The following is a 13,937-nucleotide window of genomic DNA, read 5'->3' as shown; positions in this document are numbered from 1 at the left end:
ATTTTTAAGGAATACATTAGGACTCTCTTGGAGTCTCTGTTAATGATTTTGTTTAGAAGCCACATTTGGAGAACTTTGTGTTGTGTCAACAATCTATCAAGCACCCTCACCCTCAAATCATAATATTTAGTATAAGCTATTACCCGCTAGCAACTGTTTAAAATTTTTCAAGTCTTATGGATGTAGAAAGACATGGCTTAATATTATATATTATTTTGTTTAAACCAAGTTCATAAGACATATTATAATTCTATTTTTATTTAAATAATTGTACTATAAATATTAATCTATTTATATTTGAGTACTGTTTTATATTAATATATATTAAAATTTTAATTTCACTAATTATATTTTTATAGCTTTCATTTCAAAAATATTTTTTTAGGGTATGAGAGAGTGTATAAAAGTGCTTGTCTTGATGATATTTTTTCTGTGCCTGGGATAACATATTAAGATTTATTTAACTCTTTTATATCATATCTACAAACAATATTTGTAATACTATTTGTGATGTTTGTTAAAATTCTTAGTAAACAAAATTGAGAAAAAATATTAATAAAAAATATTATAATGTATGTTATTACAACAATGTTGTCTTTTTATAACTAAAATATTTACTACTTATTGTAAATTTGGAAGTTACAATTTAACTGAAACATAAAATAAATGGAATCACTGGGAAATCATTATGTAACTAGCTCTTGCAGTTGATGTGTTGTTGTCAAGCTCCTTGTCACCATGTTTCTAATTGTAATGCTTCTTAATACCTCTCACAGGGCATGTTGTGTGTTTTTAGGTGTGCCTGCAGGTTCTTCAATGTGCCCCTACTTTCCTTCCTTCTAATATGTTGGACAAGGAAATGTTGAAATGTTGAATATTGGTTCATAATCATTCCCAATATAGGCAGGAGAAAGGTAATGGCCACTGAAAAGGAGTACCATGTGGCTGAATCTTACTGTATCTTTGTGTTGCTATCATTTTCCACCATTACTCTCCTCAATATGGAATTCCAAGGAAAAACGATCAGCCATCTATGTTGATACAGAGGTTGTTGTAGTCAACAACAAAATTCCAGCCACCTGTACTTCTCTAATAATTTGATGTATCATAAATAATCCTCTAATATATCCTATTCATAATAGGTATAAATACATACAAACAGAAAAAATCAAGGATTAGAAAATAATAGATTAAAATGATATTATTTACAAATTACTCTCTTGAGATCTAGAGTATGAAATCTTTGTATCAATCTATTTGTACCTTTTAGCACAAGAACTCGGAAATCCTCTTCTAATGCACTATGCCCATCATAATTATCGGAGCTAAAATGAGCGCCCATGTATTACTATCTATTTTGATCAGATGGGTTTTAGTTAACAGTCTCAACAAAATCATATAAAAGCTACAGGAAGCCAAGATATGTGTCTATCCTAAATTTGTGTGTGACTTATAGATTTCTTCTTCATTATCAACAATAGCATGTTTTCCATCAACTTATATATGAACATTGTAATGTAGGGTTAGGGTTAGAGCACAGATAAAATGTTTGGACGGTTGAGACCATTGAGTGTGTCCGCAACCTTCTCTTAATGGGCCGGCCAGTGTCTAGAAACTTTTAGCGATTAACTTTTTTCATATCATTTTTCTTTTCAAAAAATAAAGATGTACTACTATAATTGAATCAAATCAAAAATTTTATTTATATAGCTAAATAATCTCAAAATACAATTAAAAATTCTTGAGAGAATTATATAATTTCCATTCTTTAAACTATTTTATAGTATATCTCATAATTCTGATATTAGTGTAAAAATTATTACATGTCTTTTTAATTTAATTATTTATAAAATTCTTAAATACTTAAATAATAATGAACCATTTTTTAAAAAATTGAACACCAACTAAAACTCTAGAGAAATTCACACTTTCTACAACTTCATCAATTATTAAAGAAAAATTTAGCAACCATAATATATTATTACAATGTAAAATCATGCATTATATATTTCTTTTATCTAGAAAAGCTAATGATACAAATACAAGTTAAAATTTATGTAAAGAAATAATCTTAATGGAAATGTTTGTGTGCAGTTGACATAAAATCACTAGAATGAGAACAATATTTCTAAATTTATTTCATTCAACCATTTAAGTGTAGACTTTTCATTTTTTATAGGTGGTTAAATAATTGCCTATTAGTAAAACTTAAAAAATGATGTTGTTGGATTGAGATGTTTGGACAAGACTACACACATCTAGAAGGACACATAAGTTGTGATCATGTTATTGTAGGTGAGTGTGAGATTATGGATTGATGGTGAGAATGCTAAAAGGATTCTTAGATCTTAAGTTAATTTGGAGGGATGAATATGTTTAAACAATTAAATTGATTTAAATAACTTAAAATAATGAACAATTTTTATATTAATGAATAAAAAGTGATTACTATAATCTTTCAAGGATGAAATTAAAGAAACAACTAATATTTATTTTTCTTGCATATCAAAAAACTATTAGTACATCAATATTAATATTCTTCTTACATATCAGAAAACTATTAGTACATCAATATTACTAGTTTGCCTAACATGACTTGTGACCACATTAGTGGTACAATTAATTTATTTACCATGGAAATAAAAAAACTTGATGACAGAGGGGATAAAAGCAGAACAATCAATTTATATATCATGAAAATAAAAAAGACCATGACATAGGGGATCAATTGACAATGTAGACATGGTATTCTTAAGGAGTCCAAACAGGGTATTTGTGTTACTTGCACATGTTACAATGAACTCCACGTTGCAATTTTATTAAAAAAATAACATATCATAAAGGCTGTCAAAGATTGACGTGAGTACCTCCACAATACTTAATGACATGTTTTTCCTTGTAATTGAACAGGAAATAACTATATATACATACATAGAAAGCATGGACAAAATCCAGCTATTTTTAAATTGTTGTAATCTAAAACTATAACATTGCCTACAACATTATTAAGGTCAAGAAAAATATAAAATATTCAGTTACCTAATGGCTGACTAGCCATACCCATATATATATTTATAAGTAGCTCTCCATGTCCCTGCATAAAATTGATGATTTAACACCTGTAAGACTCTTATTAGGAAAGATTAAAATAAAAATTTATGTATATAAAATAGCTAATTAACTCACTATATTTTCTAATAATGAACGCATTATCATAGAACAGTTGTTAAAATAAATTTCAAGAATGGCAAACTTAATTAAGTAAAGATAAAAAGTTATGATAATCGTTGCTAGGGATGGGAAGACTTGTAAACATCAATTATCATGAAATAATATAAGATCAGTATTATAAAATTTATGATGCTTACTCTGAGAATCAGCCGACACGATTATTGATGGAAATAACAATAATTCTACATCATCAATAAGAGAGTGAATCATTAAATAGCTTGCTAACATGTTTCTTAATAAATTAGAATATATTTGTTACCATAAATAGAAAAAAACTTAAATAATTGGAGAAATAAACCATAAGTCTCATGAAACAAGTCTAAAATTACGTATCAACTCTAGATGGATAAAAATACAGAGCAATGTCGACTCTGCTAGGGCCTGCATCCTTGAAGATTCTTCCATACCATTCAGCAAGAGGAAGTAACGTGAAAACTAGTTTTGGGTTCATATTCTTCGAAAAGTCATAGTCATTTCAAGATACTTTGGCGTATGGATCAACTGAAATTTCTGCAAACAACATCATGCCACACCGGTCAAACTCAATGATGCCATTACATAAAATAAGAAACACCCTTAGCATTCATGCTCAATCACTTATATTAGATAGAAAACAAGCATACGAGGACGTAAAAATATACAAATTTCTTTAGGTTCACCCGTAACTCAACTTCAAGAAGCACAAAACTACTTGCAGCATAACTGTATATGCAAAAATGAAGGATTGGTTTAGTTTGTATCTAGCCTTTGTTATCATCTCACAGACTCACGGCTCACGCGATTAAAACCACTTTATGATTTCAATACTTACTCATCGATGTACCTCTTTAATCATTATACTGTCTCTCAACATTTACCTGGAGCTCCTGAAAAAATATAATGCTAAAAGATTTACTAGTACAAGTTCTAAGATTATTTACTTTTGAATATATTTACACTATTACATTAAATGAAAAATAATTCTTTTAACACTAGCTAACCACACAAAATGTAGGGCATAAATATCCACTATACTAGTGTTCACTTGCAAGAGACTCTTCTACGATGAACTTATTCTGAAGTTTTATTTATTTACTTGCATAAATTTCAAAAATATGGAGAAAACCATAAGAATAACTCTGCAAAATTAACAAGAAATTCAGTCTCTAAAATTCATAGCTAGTATTTTCCTCTACTTAATTGCAATCGCTTGTTCTTCCAGAAGATACTAAGATATTTACGATATTTACATTTGTTTTATTGCCCTATAAAGATCTTAGCTTATAACTTAATAACAAAGGATATATTGAAAATGATCATAGGTATTGTTGATCAGTTATATATTATTTTGGGGCTTTATTGCTCCCTTTTATACAATATTTGAATTGTATGTTATTCTCAGAAATTGGGGAAAGTTAATATCCTTTGTATAGTATTTTGAACTATATGGTATCTTGAAATCGTATCCCATAAACATTTTTGGTGGCTATACTAATAAATAATATTGAATTTGAAACTTAATAAGTTGGTGGCTATGCTAATCCTTGCTTTATTTATTAAACCTTTCAGTAGGTGATGAATATAGTCAATTATTCTGCACTACAATGAATGGAAGTAAAAGATTCAACCCTGAGTTAGCCAATTCAGAATGGTTAATGCAGAAGACAGTTGTATAGGTTTGAGTCGGGAATGTTAAAGCTGGTATTCAAGTCTAGTTATTTATTCCGTACCTTTGTAAAATTAAGTTTAGCTGTTAATATAACTTCAGGTAGAGGGTGTAATTAATAGTGTGAGATCCTGGATATTAAATTTGGTTTGTATTAGGTAATGTTGCTTTTGAAAATTATTTTAAGGCTCTAACTTGTGGGTGTAAGAGATTGGGATTATTTGGCATTGTATTATTGGATTGTTGAGTTAATGCAGGTAATATATGTTTAGACGATTGCATAGAGACTCAAATCTCTTACCCCAGATTTGGAGGTGTTAGACTGGTGGTGTTGGACTCCATGTCCCTAATTTTGCGCCAAATCTGCTCGTACTCGCTGCTTCTGCACTAACAGTTACTACAACAAACGACTTTACAGTTGAAGCTATAGCTGATTCAAAACTGGCACTTATGGTTCTTGATATATAGGGGGATCTGTGCAATCCCTAGATTAAATGTTGGGATTGACGGTGGTATAGCATAATCATTTCCCGTCAACTCCACCCTCACATCAAATTTATTATGATTTACATTACTGACGTGTCACCAACAAACTCAGCCTCATCACCTAAATTTATGGAACTATTACCAGCAAAATATCAATTCCAACTAAATCATTTTCAGCATCAACAATATGCATTTGCTTGGAGGGAAATTGACACATTCACCTCCTCCTTTATGGCCAACTTTATTAGATTTCTTTTGTATTTCATTTTCTATTTCTCACCTAGTTTTAATGGGAAAATCTTGAAATACTCAATGATTGAACTTATCATGTGAAACCCTTACACTATTGCTCGCAACAGAATCAATATAACTCATATCTTCAGTTATCACTCCCTTGACAAGCAAATATATATGCTCCAACAATTGAATCTGCCAAAAAATTAGAACAATAAAAATAGGAAATTACATAAGGAAAAATCTCGGTAACCACATAATTGACCAATGGTATGAATTGATAATTACCACAAACAAGTGTGAACCACCAACACCTATATGAAACAAACAAGTAGTACGTGCATACCATTGATTCCGGTGAGTTTCAAAAAATCCGGCAACCAAGGCAAATCGTGTCCTGTTATATTCATGTTTTTATCACAGTAAACACTTTTTGATCAATTACTACTACTACAGCTACAATTAAAACTGTTTCAACCTTCATCCTGACAACACACCTTACATCCAACATTTTGACACAAAGGTCGCTACTTAAACATTAGAAATTCAAGAGTGTACCGTGACCTGAATCCATCAATAAGAAGCCAATAACATATAACAAAATGTAGCTCAAAAATTATTCATCAAATCTACCAGTAAAAATCAAACAAATGACATATAAATTGTAATACAAAATGAAACAGAAAACTAAAGCAGATCGGAAACAATGTAAAATAAGAGATAAATTTGAGATAAAGACAAACAAAAGCAATAATTAGATTTTAGCAAACCTATAAATAAGAAACAAACATAAAAAGGCTAGAAATTATAAAGTATATATGTAATTAACTTGAAGATGAAGAATCTTGACGACGAAGAATCTTGATAGATCGGGAGGAGATGAGTGCGAATAGGTAAAGAGTGGTCGACGAAGGGGCTCACCGGAGTATGACTAGACGGCGGCCGGTCAGAGAACGCCGGTGGCGATGTCGTGGGGGGCTGTAGTCGAGGACGTAGATGGAGAGAGCGAGGGGGTGAGAGAGAGAGGGAAATGGAGGGGGGAGGGAGCCGGAAAAAAACAAGTGCGGCTTAAGGGATAAGGGGGGACGCGTAGGTAGAGGTGGGGATTTTATACTTTATATGATTTTGTTTTATTTTTGTTTATAAATATTTTTTATAAAATATAACTTTAATCGTTGGATTGTTATGATAGTAGTTAAATTTGATCCGTTAGTTATAACTCACGTGGATCGCTGACATGACACTAAATATAACTGTATTCAGTCAAATTTAGGAGTGTTAATTTAAATATTATTAATATTATTATATAATTTGTTACCTTTTATAGGACATATAATATTAATTAATATTTTCCTTACAAATATTATAATACTCTAGAATTTAAAATTTATTTTTGAGAACTCATTATTTTAAGAAAATTTTAAATTCATGATTTTGATCAATTTTATCATAAATACCAAAAATAGACATGAAGTGAAATTCTCTATTGTTAAATTAATTTTTTTTGTTAAAATAATCAAGGAATAATAATTAAAAATTATTGATATTTTGTATATAACATTTTCTTTTAACCGTTTTAACATTTGTACAATTGGATCGTTCAATATTTATTTAATATTTTAGATTTAGTATGGACAATGCACTAGTAAAAAGTACAGATCAAACTACTAGTTAATTATTAAAATAGCAAACCTATTACATTTAATTTTTTCTCAACTTTTTATCTTATGACTAAATTATAAAGATCTTGATATACTTAAATTTGGATCATTTATAAACAACTTTTAAAAAATCGAAACATCGGTATGGGACTAAACACTAGTAAGTATTATTGGTCAAACTACTAGTTGACTGTTAAAATAGGAAACCAAATATATTTATTTTTTTCTAAAATTTTTATTTCATATCACTAATATATATAGATCTTCAAATTCTTATGGTTGGATCATTCATAATTTTTTTTGAAAAAATCATGACATTAATATGGGTCTAAAGAGTATTAAGAAGTACTGGTCAAACTACTAGTTGACTTTTAAAATAACAAACCAAATAAATTTATTTTTCCTAAAATTTTTATCATATCACTTATATATGTAGATCTTCATATCCTTATTTTGGGATCATTGATTAATTTTTTCGAAAAAATCGAAACATTAATATGGGACTAAACACTATTAAGAAATAATGGTCAAACTACTAGTTGACTGTTAAAATTTTGTGTAAATTTTTTTCTATATTTTTTCATAAATTTTTTGCCATTTTTAAAATTTGAATTCAACCAAAATTAATTGAATTTAGTACAAAATTCGTTGGCGGGAAATTTCCCTCCATTTTGTGGCAAGGTTATTTTCGACCGAATGCGGTTGAATTTAGGAGCACGACTAAACTCAACCGTATACGGTTGCATATAAATTTGGTTGTATTTATTCGGTTCTAATTAGTACTCAATTTGACCGCATAAATATGACCATATATCAATATGACCGCATGCGGTTAAATTTAGCCGCGCAATTAAATTCAACCGAAAATGGTTGAATTTGATGTCGGTTGTATATGTGCGGTTGTATTTAGGCTTGTTTTCTTGTAGTGTTGCTTTATCTGTCTTCACTAGCAACATCATTTTGTGTTAAATGTACCAAAAATTGCTTTAGCAGTACAAAAAGATGTTTCAAATTAATGGAGTAAGTAAGTTAGTATATTACTACTTTTGTTGTGTTTTAAGTATATTAACTTCACATATACTTAAGCCTAAGTAAATTCCTTATATTAATGGAATCAGTAAAATGCAACTTTATCACTTATAAATGAGAAATATGATATTTTTAGCCTTGGGGATAATAATGTGGGAGTTGCTAACACTAAGTAGGCCATGGCATGGTACAATCTCAGCTCCTGAGAGGGTAAGTTGTATACATCATCCGTATATTCTCTGTGATTAACATATCTGCTTCATTTGTATTTAGTCTGATCTTGACTTTGTTTTATCTACATAGATCGTTTCCACTATTGCACATGAGGGCTCATGACTAGAAATCCCTGTAGGTCAACTTGGAGGGCTAGTAGAAGGTCTTTACATTAGATCATATTTATCAATTTTATCTTAATATTGTAGTGCTATTTTGGAAAAATTAACTTTATCCAGTTTATGTAAATTGCTGGGCAGAAGTGCATGAAAGACCAAGGTGTGAGGATATTCTCAGTCATTTACTAGACTGCGAGTAGTTCCTCAGCTAAGTGTTATCCAGATTATTGTATAGTAAACAATATAATAGAGGTGTTACATAATATATTACCGGCGCAAGTTGTTATACTTTTTGTTTGAATTACTTGTCCTATAAAAACAATTATGCATGCACTATCCGTTGCCATTTGAAGTAGAATAAGTTTGCCACTATTTGAACCATGTATATTAGATGGATAGAGTTTTTGTGCACTCTGTACGCGGGCATAAATTAGTTCCATTTGTACTTCTGGTTGTATTTAAATCGGGAGATGAAAGGTCTTTCTATTTATCATTTGTAATTCTCATGCATCCAGTCCATGCATGCTTCAGATGCTTATCGACACATATCTCGATGCTTCAGATTGACCCAATATAAATGGTTCTGATATATATAAATGATTTCCATATTTAACTTACCATGATTTTACATAGATTTATTTTATTTTATTGACTGAACTTTGTGAGTTTTTTTTCTATATTTGTATAAATTGCAGAAGACAGATGATACATTGTTGTCACAGGATATCGCACAAATGAAGTTAGGCAGCCACAAATTTTCTCTTTGTGAGGTTGACCGTTGTTCCTTTTAAGAAAAAAAAGATTCTCGAAGGATTGATTGTTACAAGTTATACCGAATGCCTTACTTTTTTTAATACATTCTAGCATAGCTGCAGCACATCATTTATGCTGTTATTTTTAGACATTCAGAAAAAGTTGGTTTATCATACGTACCAGGCATGACTACCTATATAACAAATTGGAATATTTTGATACTACTTGCTCAAATCATTTTGTGTTTTCGCTATGTGTTCTATGGCGTGACATATGCATTGCCATACATATGTTATGATAATTATAATACATAAATATGGACATAGGGTCCTCTATCTCTTATCACTCTCTATCTGTTATCTTTGGTTTAATTAGATAGTAATCATTTCTTAAATTCATCCATATATATGATGTGTTAATTTTATATATCTTACTACTTATTTCAAGTTTAATATATTAATGTATTATATGCAGGCATTCTAATATCAAAGAGTAGATATATATGTAATTATTTAGAGTTTTTATCTGCAGATTTTAAAACATTCAATGTATTAATTTATTTTAGTAATTTTCAATACATGTAGATATTAGGTCGAAGATACTCAAGCTTGGGAAGCGGAAAAAAATCATTTAGAGCGCGGCATTTCCCTTGAGTTTTATGTTGGCTCCGATTAAAATTTAATGCCACCATTTGTATTATTAAATAGAACAATGGCTATCTTACAAGTTTAAGTTTATTTTAACTTTTGTAAAGTAATTAATTGTTCAAGTTTATTTATTTTTGTAAATTCAGTTTGTATTATATTTTTTAAAACTTATGAAATGAACATTTAACTTATATTTGAGAAATGCATATCACCAAATAATTTTTATTAAATTTAATTATGAAAATGTTACATCATGTAATATATGGTTGACAATATGGGCCCCACCATATTCTAATGATTGCCCAAAACGTGTTGCAATACTGGTCAAGTCCAATTGCAACCATTGTTGATGTTAAAGTCGAATGTTTGTTTAAAAGATAAGAAAGCGTTGCAATAAAGTGTGTCGAGTTGCAATATAGTGCTTTCTAACGGCTAAAATTGCAACCCCAAAAAAGCGTTACAATACCATTTTTGGCACCTATTACAACGTTTTTTTGGCCTTTAGCAATGCTTGTTGGGGTTGTAGTATGCAATCTATGGCGTAGTGTTAGCTACATATAAATTTTACTCTTGTCTTTGCTTTAATCATATTTTGTTTCAACCATATTCTGTCATCAGCTTCATTCTCCATTATGATTAATGTCTTCATTTTTTGAAGAGCTGACATTTAATGCATTGGTCTGGTTCACAAATGACTAGCACATATATGAATACCCTTACCTACTTTCAATTATTTATCTCATATCACCTTATCTCATATAATTTCTTTAACACTAAAGTTCCTTTTATATTTTATTCTTCATTAAGGCTTGAATATTATAATGAACTTCTTTTCATGACTTGATGACGAACTTGGAGATTTCATTCCATGTTTTGATTGTTTATATTTTTCTAACCTTCTCTCCTCAAGATTCCTGTGTTTCGTAGTTAATATTATTTACCTGTTTAATTTTCATGTCAAGGTATATTTCTCAGTTACATATTACGTTACATTATGATTTACAGATGGTCATCATTTTTCAAATGATTTGTTGGATTATCAATCACTTTTTCATATTACAATGAGTAATTCAATGCACACACAAGTATTATCAATCTTTGCATAATCAACTCTTGTAATTTTCTCACTAGCAACTCCTCTTGTAATCTCATAAATATTATTTCATTCATTGATAAGTGGCAGTCATTCAATGACTAATTTTTCAGGCTAGGCATTTCTTTTCTTAATTGTTTCATCAATTTCTACCGCATAGCTAGTATCATGATCAACCATTTATTCTGACAGTTCCACGATTGAGAGAATAATGTAAATATCTTCTAAGAGTGAGAGGTTGCTTTGATAGCAGGAGAAAGGAGACTGAGTGAGAGAGGAAAGCCATTTGTTCAGGACTTGCAAGTGAGAATTAGAGTTTCACCTTAGTAGATGTTGGAAAAAATGTGAGATTTGTGATCCAGGGGAGGCCCTGATGCAAGAATAGAGAGACTAGGAGAAAAAACTAGGTACTGGAAACATATATGACATATCTTAACACAATGAAGTTGATGAATATCTGCACTATATATTTTCACTCATTCAGTTACTGTTCTTATACTCAAAGAACTCATTCAAACCTTTGATGAAAACAATAAGGGGGAGAATAAGAAAGTTAGCTCCGAGGGTGTCTTTAACTAAGAGGGAGAACATTCATGGCCCACAGTCTCAACGACAAAGAAAAAATGAGACATGGTTTAAGTAAATTGTTTGAAATCAATCAACCTCAACCCAAGTGAAGCATGAAGTCAGCATGTACAATTCAATGTTCCCATAAGGCACTAGGTGCACATGGTCTGAGCATAAACTTCAAGGTTCATGGCAGAAAAGCTCAAGTAGTAAATTTGGAAGAGTTCATCAGGACAGATTGATCTGAACATAGCTAGGACTAGATAAGTCATATCAAGTAGGAAAAGTTAAGCCTAAATCAGCTCTATCTCATTGAATATATCTAGTTGTAAAACCTCTTGACTTTTTTGTCAATTTATATTTTTTATTGCTAAGAAGCTTAATTCAAATAAACTGTGATGTCTTAACTTCAATATATTTGGAGTGTGTATTTCTATAATCAAGGCTCTAATTCATGGTGGTTATTCTCTCAGTCATAAATTAGGAAGATTATTAGGAATCAGGACAAATTCATGATTATAAGAAAACCTTATTGAATAATTATGTTAATTAAATTTTATAGCCTTCAACGGCTAACCATCCTAAGGGATAGCCGGTAAAAGGGTAGCCCGTTAACTGATGAGGTTTCTGTAACATTTTTTATGAGATTTCCATAGTATTTAGTGTAACACCCTAGTCTCACATTAAAAATATTTAAGATTTTTCTTCTATATATCAGGCAAAGTATTACTACTATTTGTACCAACCCTGTGGTTGGCTTGTTGTTTACCCATGTCGACTGCATTTGGGCCAGTAGTATTCCACTTATTTTCGACACAATATCAGGACTTGAACAAGTTTTTGAAAAATGATCCAGATTTGACCCAGGTTATCACTTATGATATCAGAGCTAACTAATGAAATTTGATTCGTCAAGTTTCCAGAGGTACGGACGTGAAGACTAGTGGTATTCTCCCTCAATAGATAAAGATCTGGAGGCGGGGACACGAAGCCAGCTGATATAATCTCACAATTAATGGCTAGATAGGAACAATCATGATATATGAGCTATATGTTCGAACCTGAAAAGGACGTCATCAGTTTAAGTAGGGGAGTTTGAACACCTAATTTCTATATCGAGGAGATTTGGGACATTTATTCTGTATATAAGGAAAAATGTTACTACTCTATGCACAAAAAAATAATGATCATTTGGTGGCATGCGGTGGGCTTATTCTTATCCAAGTTCGTTGCATTTGGGCCAGTAGTCTTCCACTTATTTCAGACTCGGAAACGGGGATTGAGCCGGTTTTCAAAATAAGCTCGGGATTTTATTCGGGTTGTCATAATTAGAGTTGTGGTTATTCATTCAAAAGTCATGTCGACTTGATACATAAACTAGAATAGTGTGGCTCATTATAAACATATGATGCCATGTAATTCTAACTAAGTGAAGTGAGTTATCAAGTGCTAAGTGAAGCTACAGATTAATGACTTGATAATGGTCAAATCCTAATTTTGACACAGTAAATGGGTTGATTAGAATCTCGACAAGGATTTTGACAAAGTACATGGGTTGATTAGAATATCGGCAAAGAAAATGGGAGTTAAGACATAATTTGCATGTGGCCTTATCTAGATTCTGAAGAAGAATAAACATTCTATTTCAATGCATGCCAAATTGTAGGGATTTTCAAAGAATTATATCACGAAAAAATTCAGCCTAATTTGTCGAGACTGACGAGAAAGAATGTAGAAGTCATTTTACTGGATCTAGAAGATTGTGCTATTTTGTCAAGAAAGGATTGTAACTTCGTGAAATATAAAAGAAGTAGTATCAATAGCATCTTTTAGGAAATTATTTTTAGAGCGTTCAGTTTAGAGAGAATTATCTTGACAGGAAAACTGAAAATGCAACCTGTAATTTACACAGATTATTTTTTCAATGATATATTTTCCTTCTTTCTGTTCATAAGCAATAAGTTTTTATCCCAAAATAGTAAAAATATTTTATTTGTATTTAACCTCCCTTTTAAAAATTAACATAGTTAATTATTAAAGAATAACATCCCTTTTATACAAATAATTTCACATATAAACATAATATTGGGTTTTTTTGGAGTATAAAAAATTTGTTGAGTATTAAAGCATTTGTTAATTTCACAAAAAAACATTAGTAGGCGATAGAGTATCATGACTGCTGCTAGCATTACTTTGTTTAGCATAGTATGTGGTACATTAGAATTCCGATCATCGATTTTAACCCCATTATAGAGTCAA

Source organism: Apium graveolens, chromosome 11, assembly GCF_009905375.1.
Source record: "Apium graveolens cultivar Ventura chromosome 11, ASM990537v1, whole genome shotgun sequence".
Classification (NCBI taxonomy): domain Eukaryota; kingdom Viridiplantae; phylum Streptophyta; class Magnoliopsida; order Apiales; family Apiaceae; genus Apium; species Apium graveolens.
The sequence above is the reverse complement of the archived record's forward strand: the minus strand, read 5'-3'. Positions refer to the sequence as shown.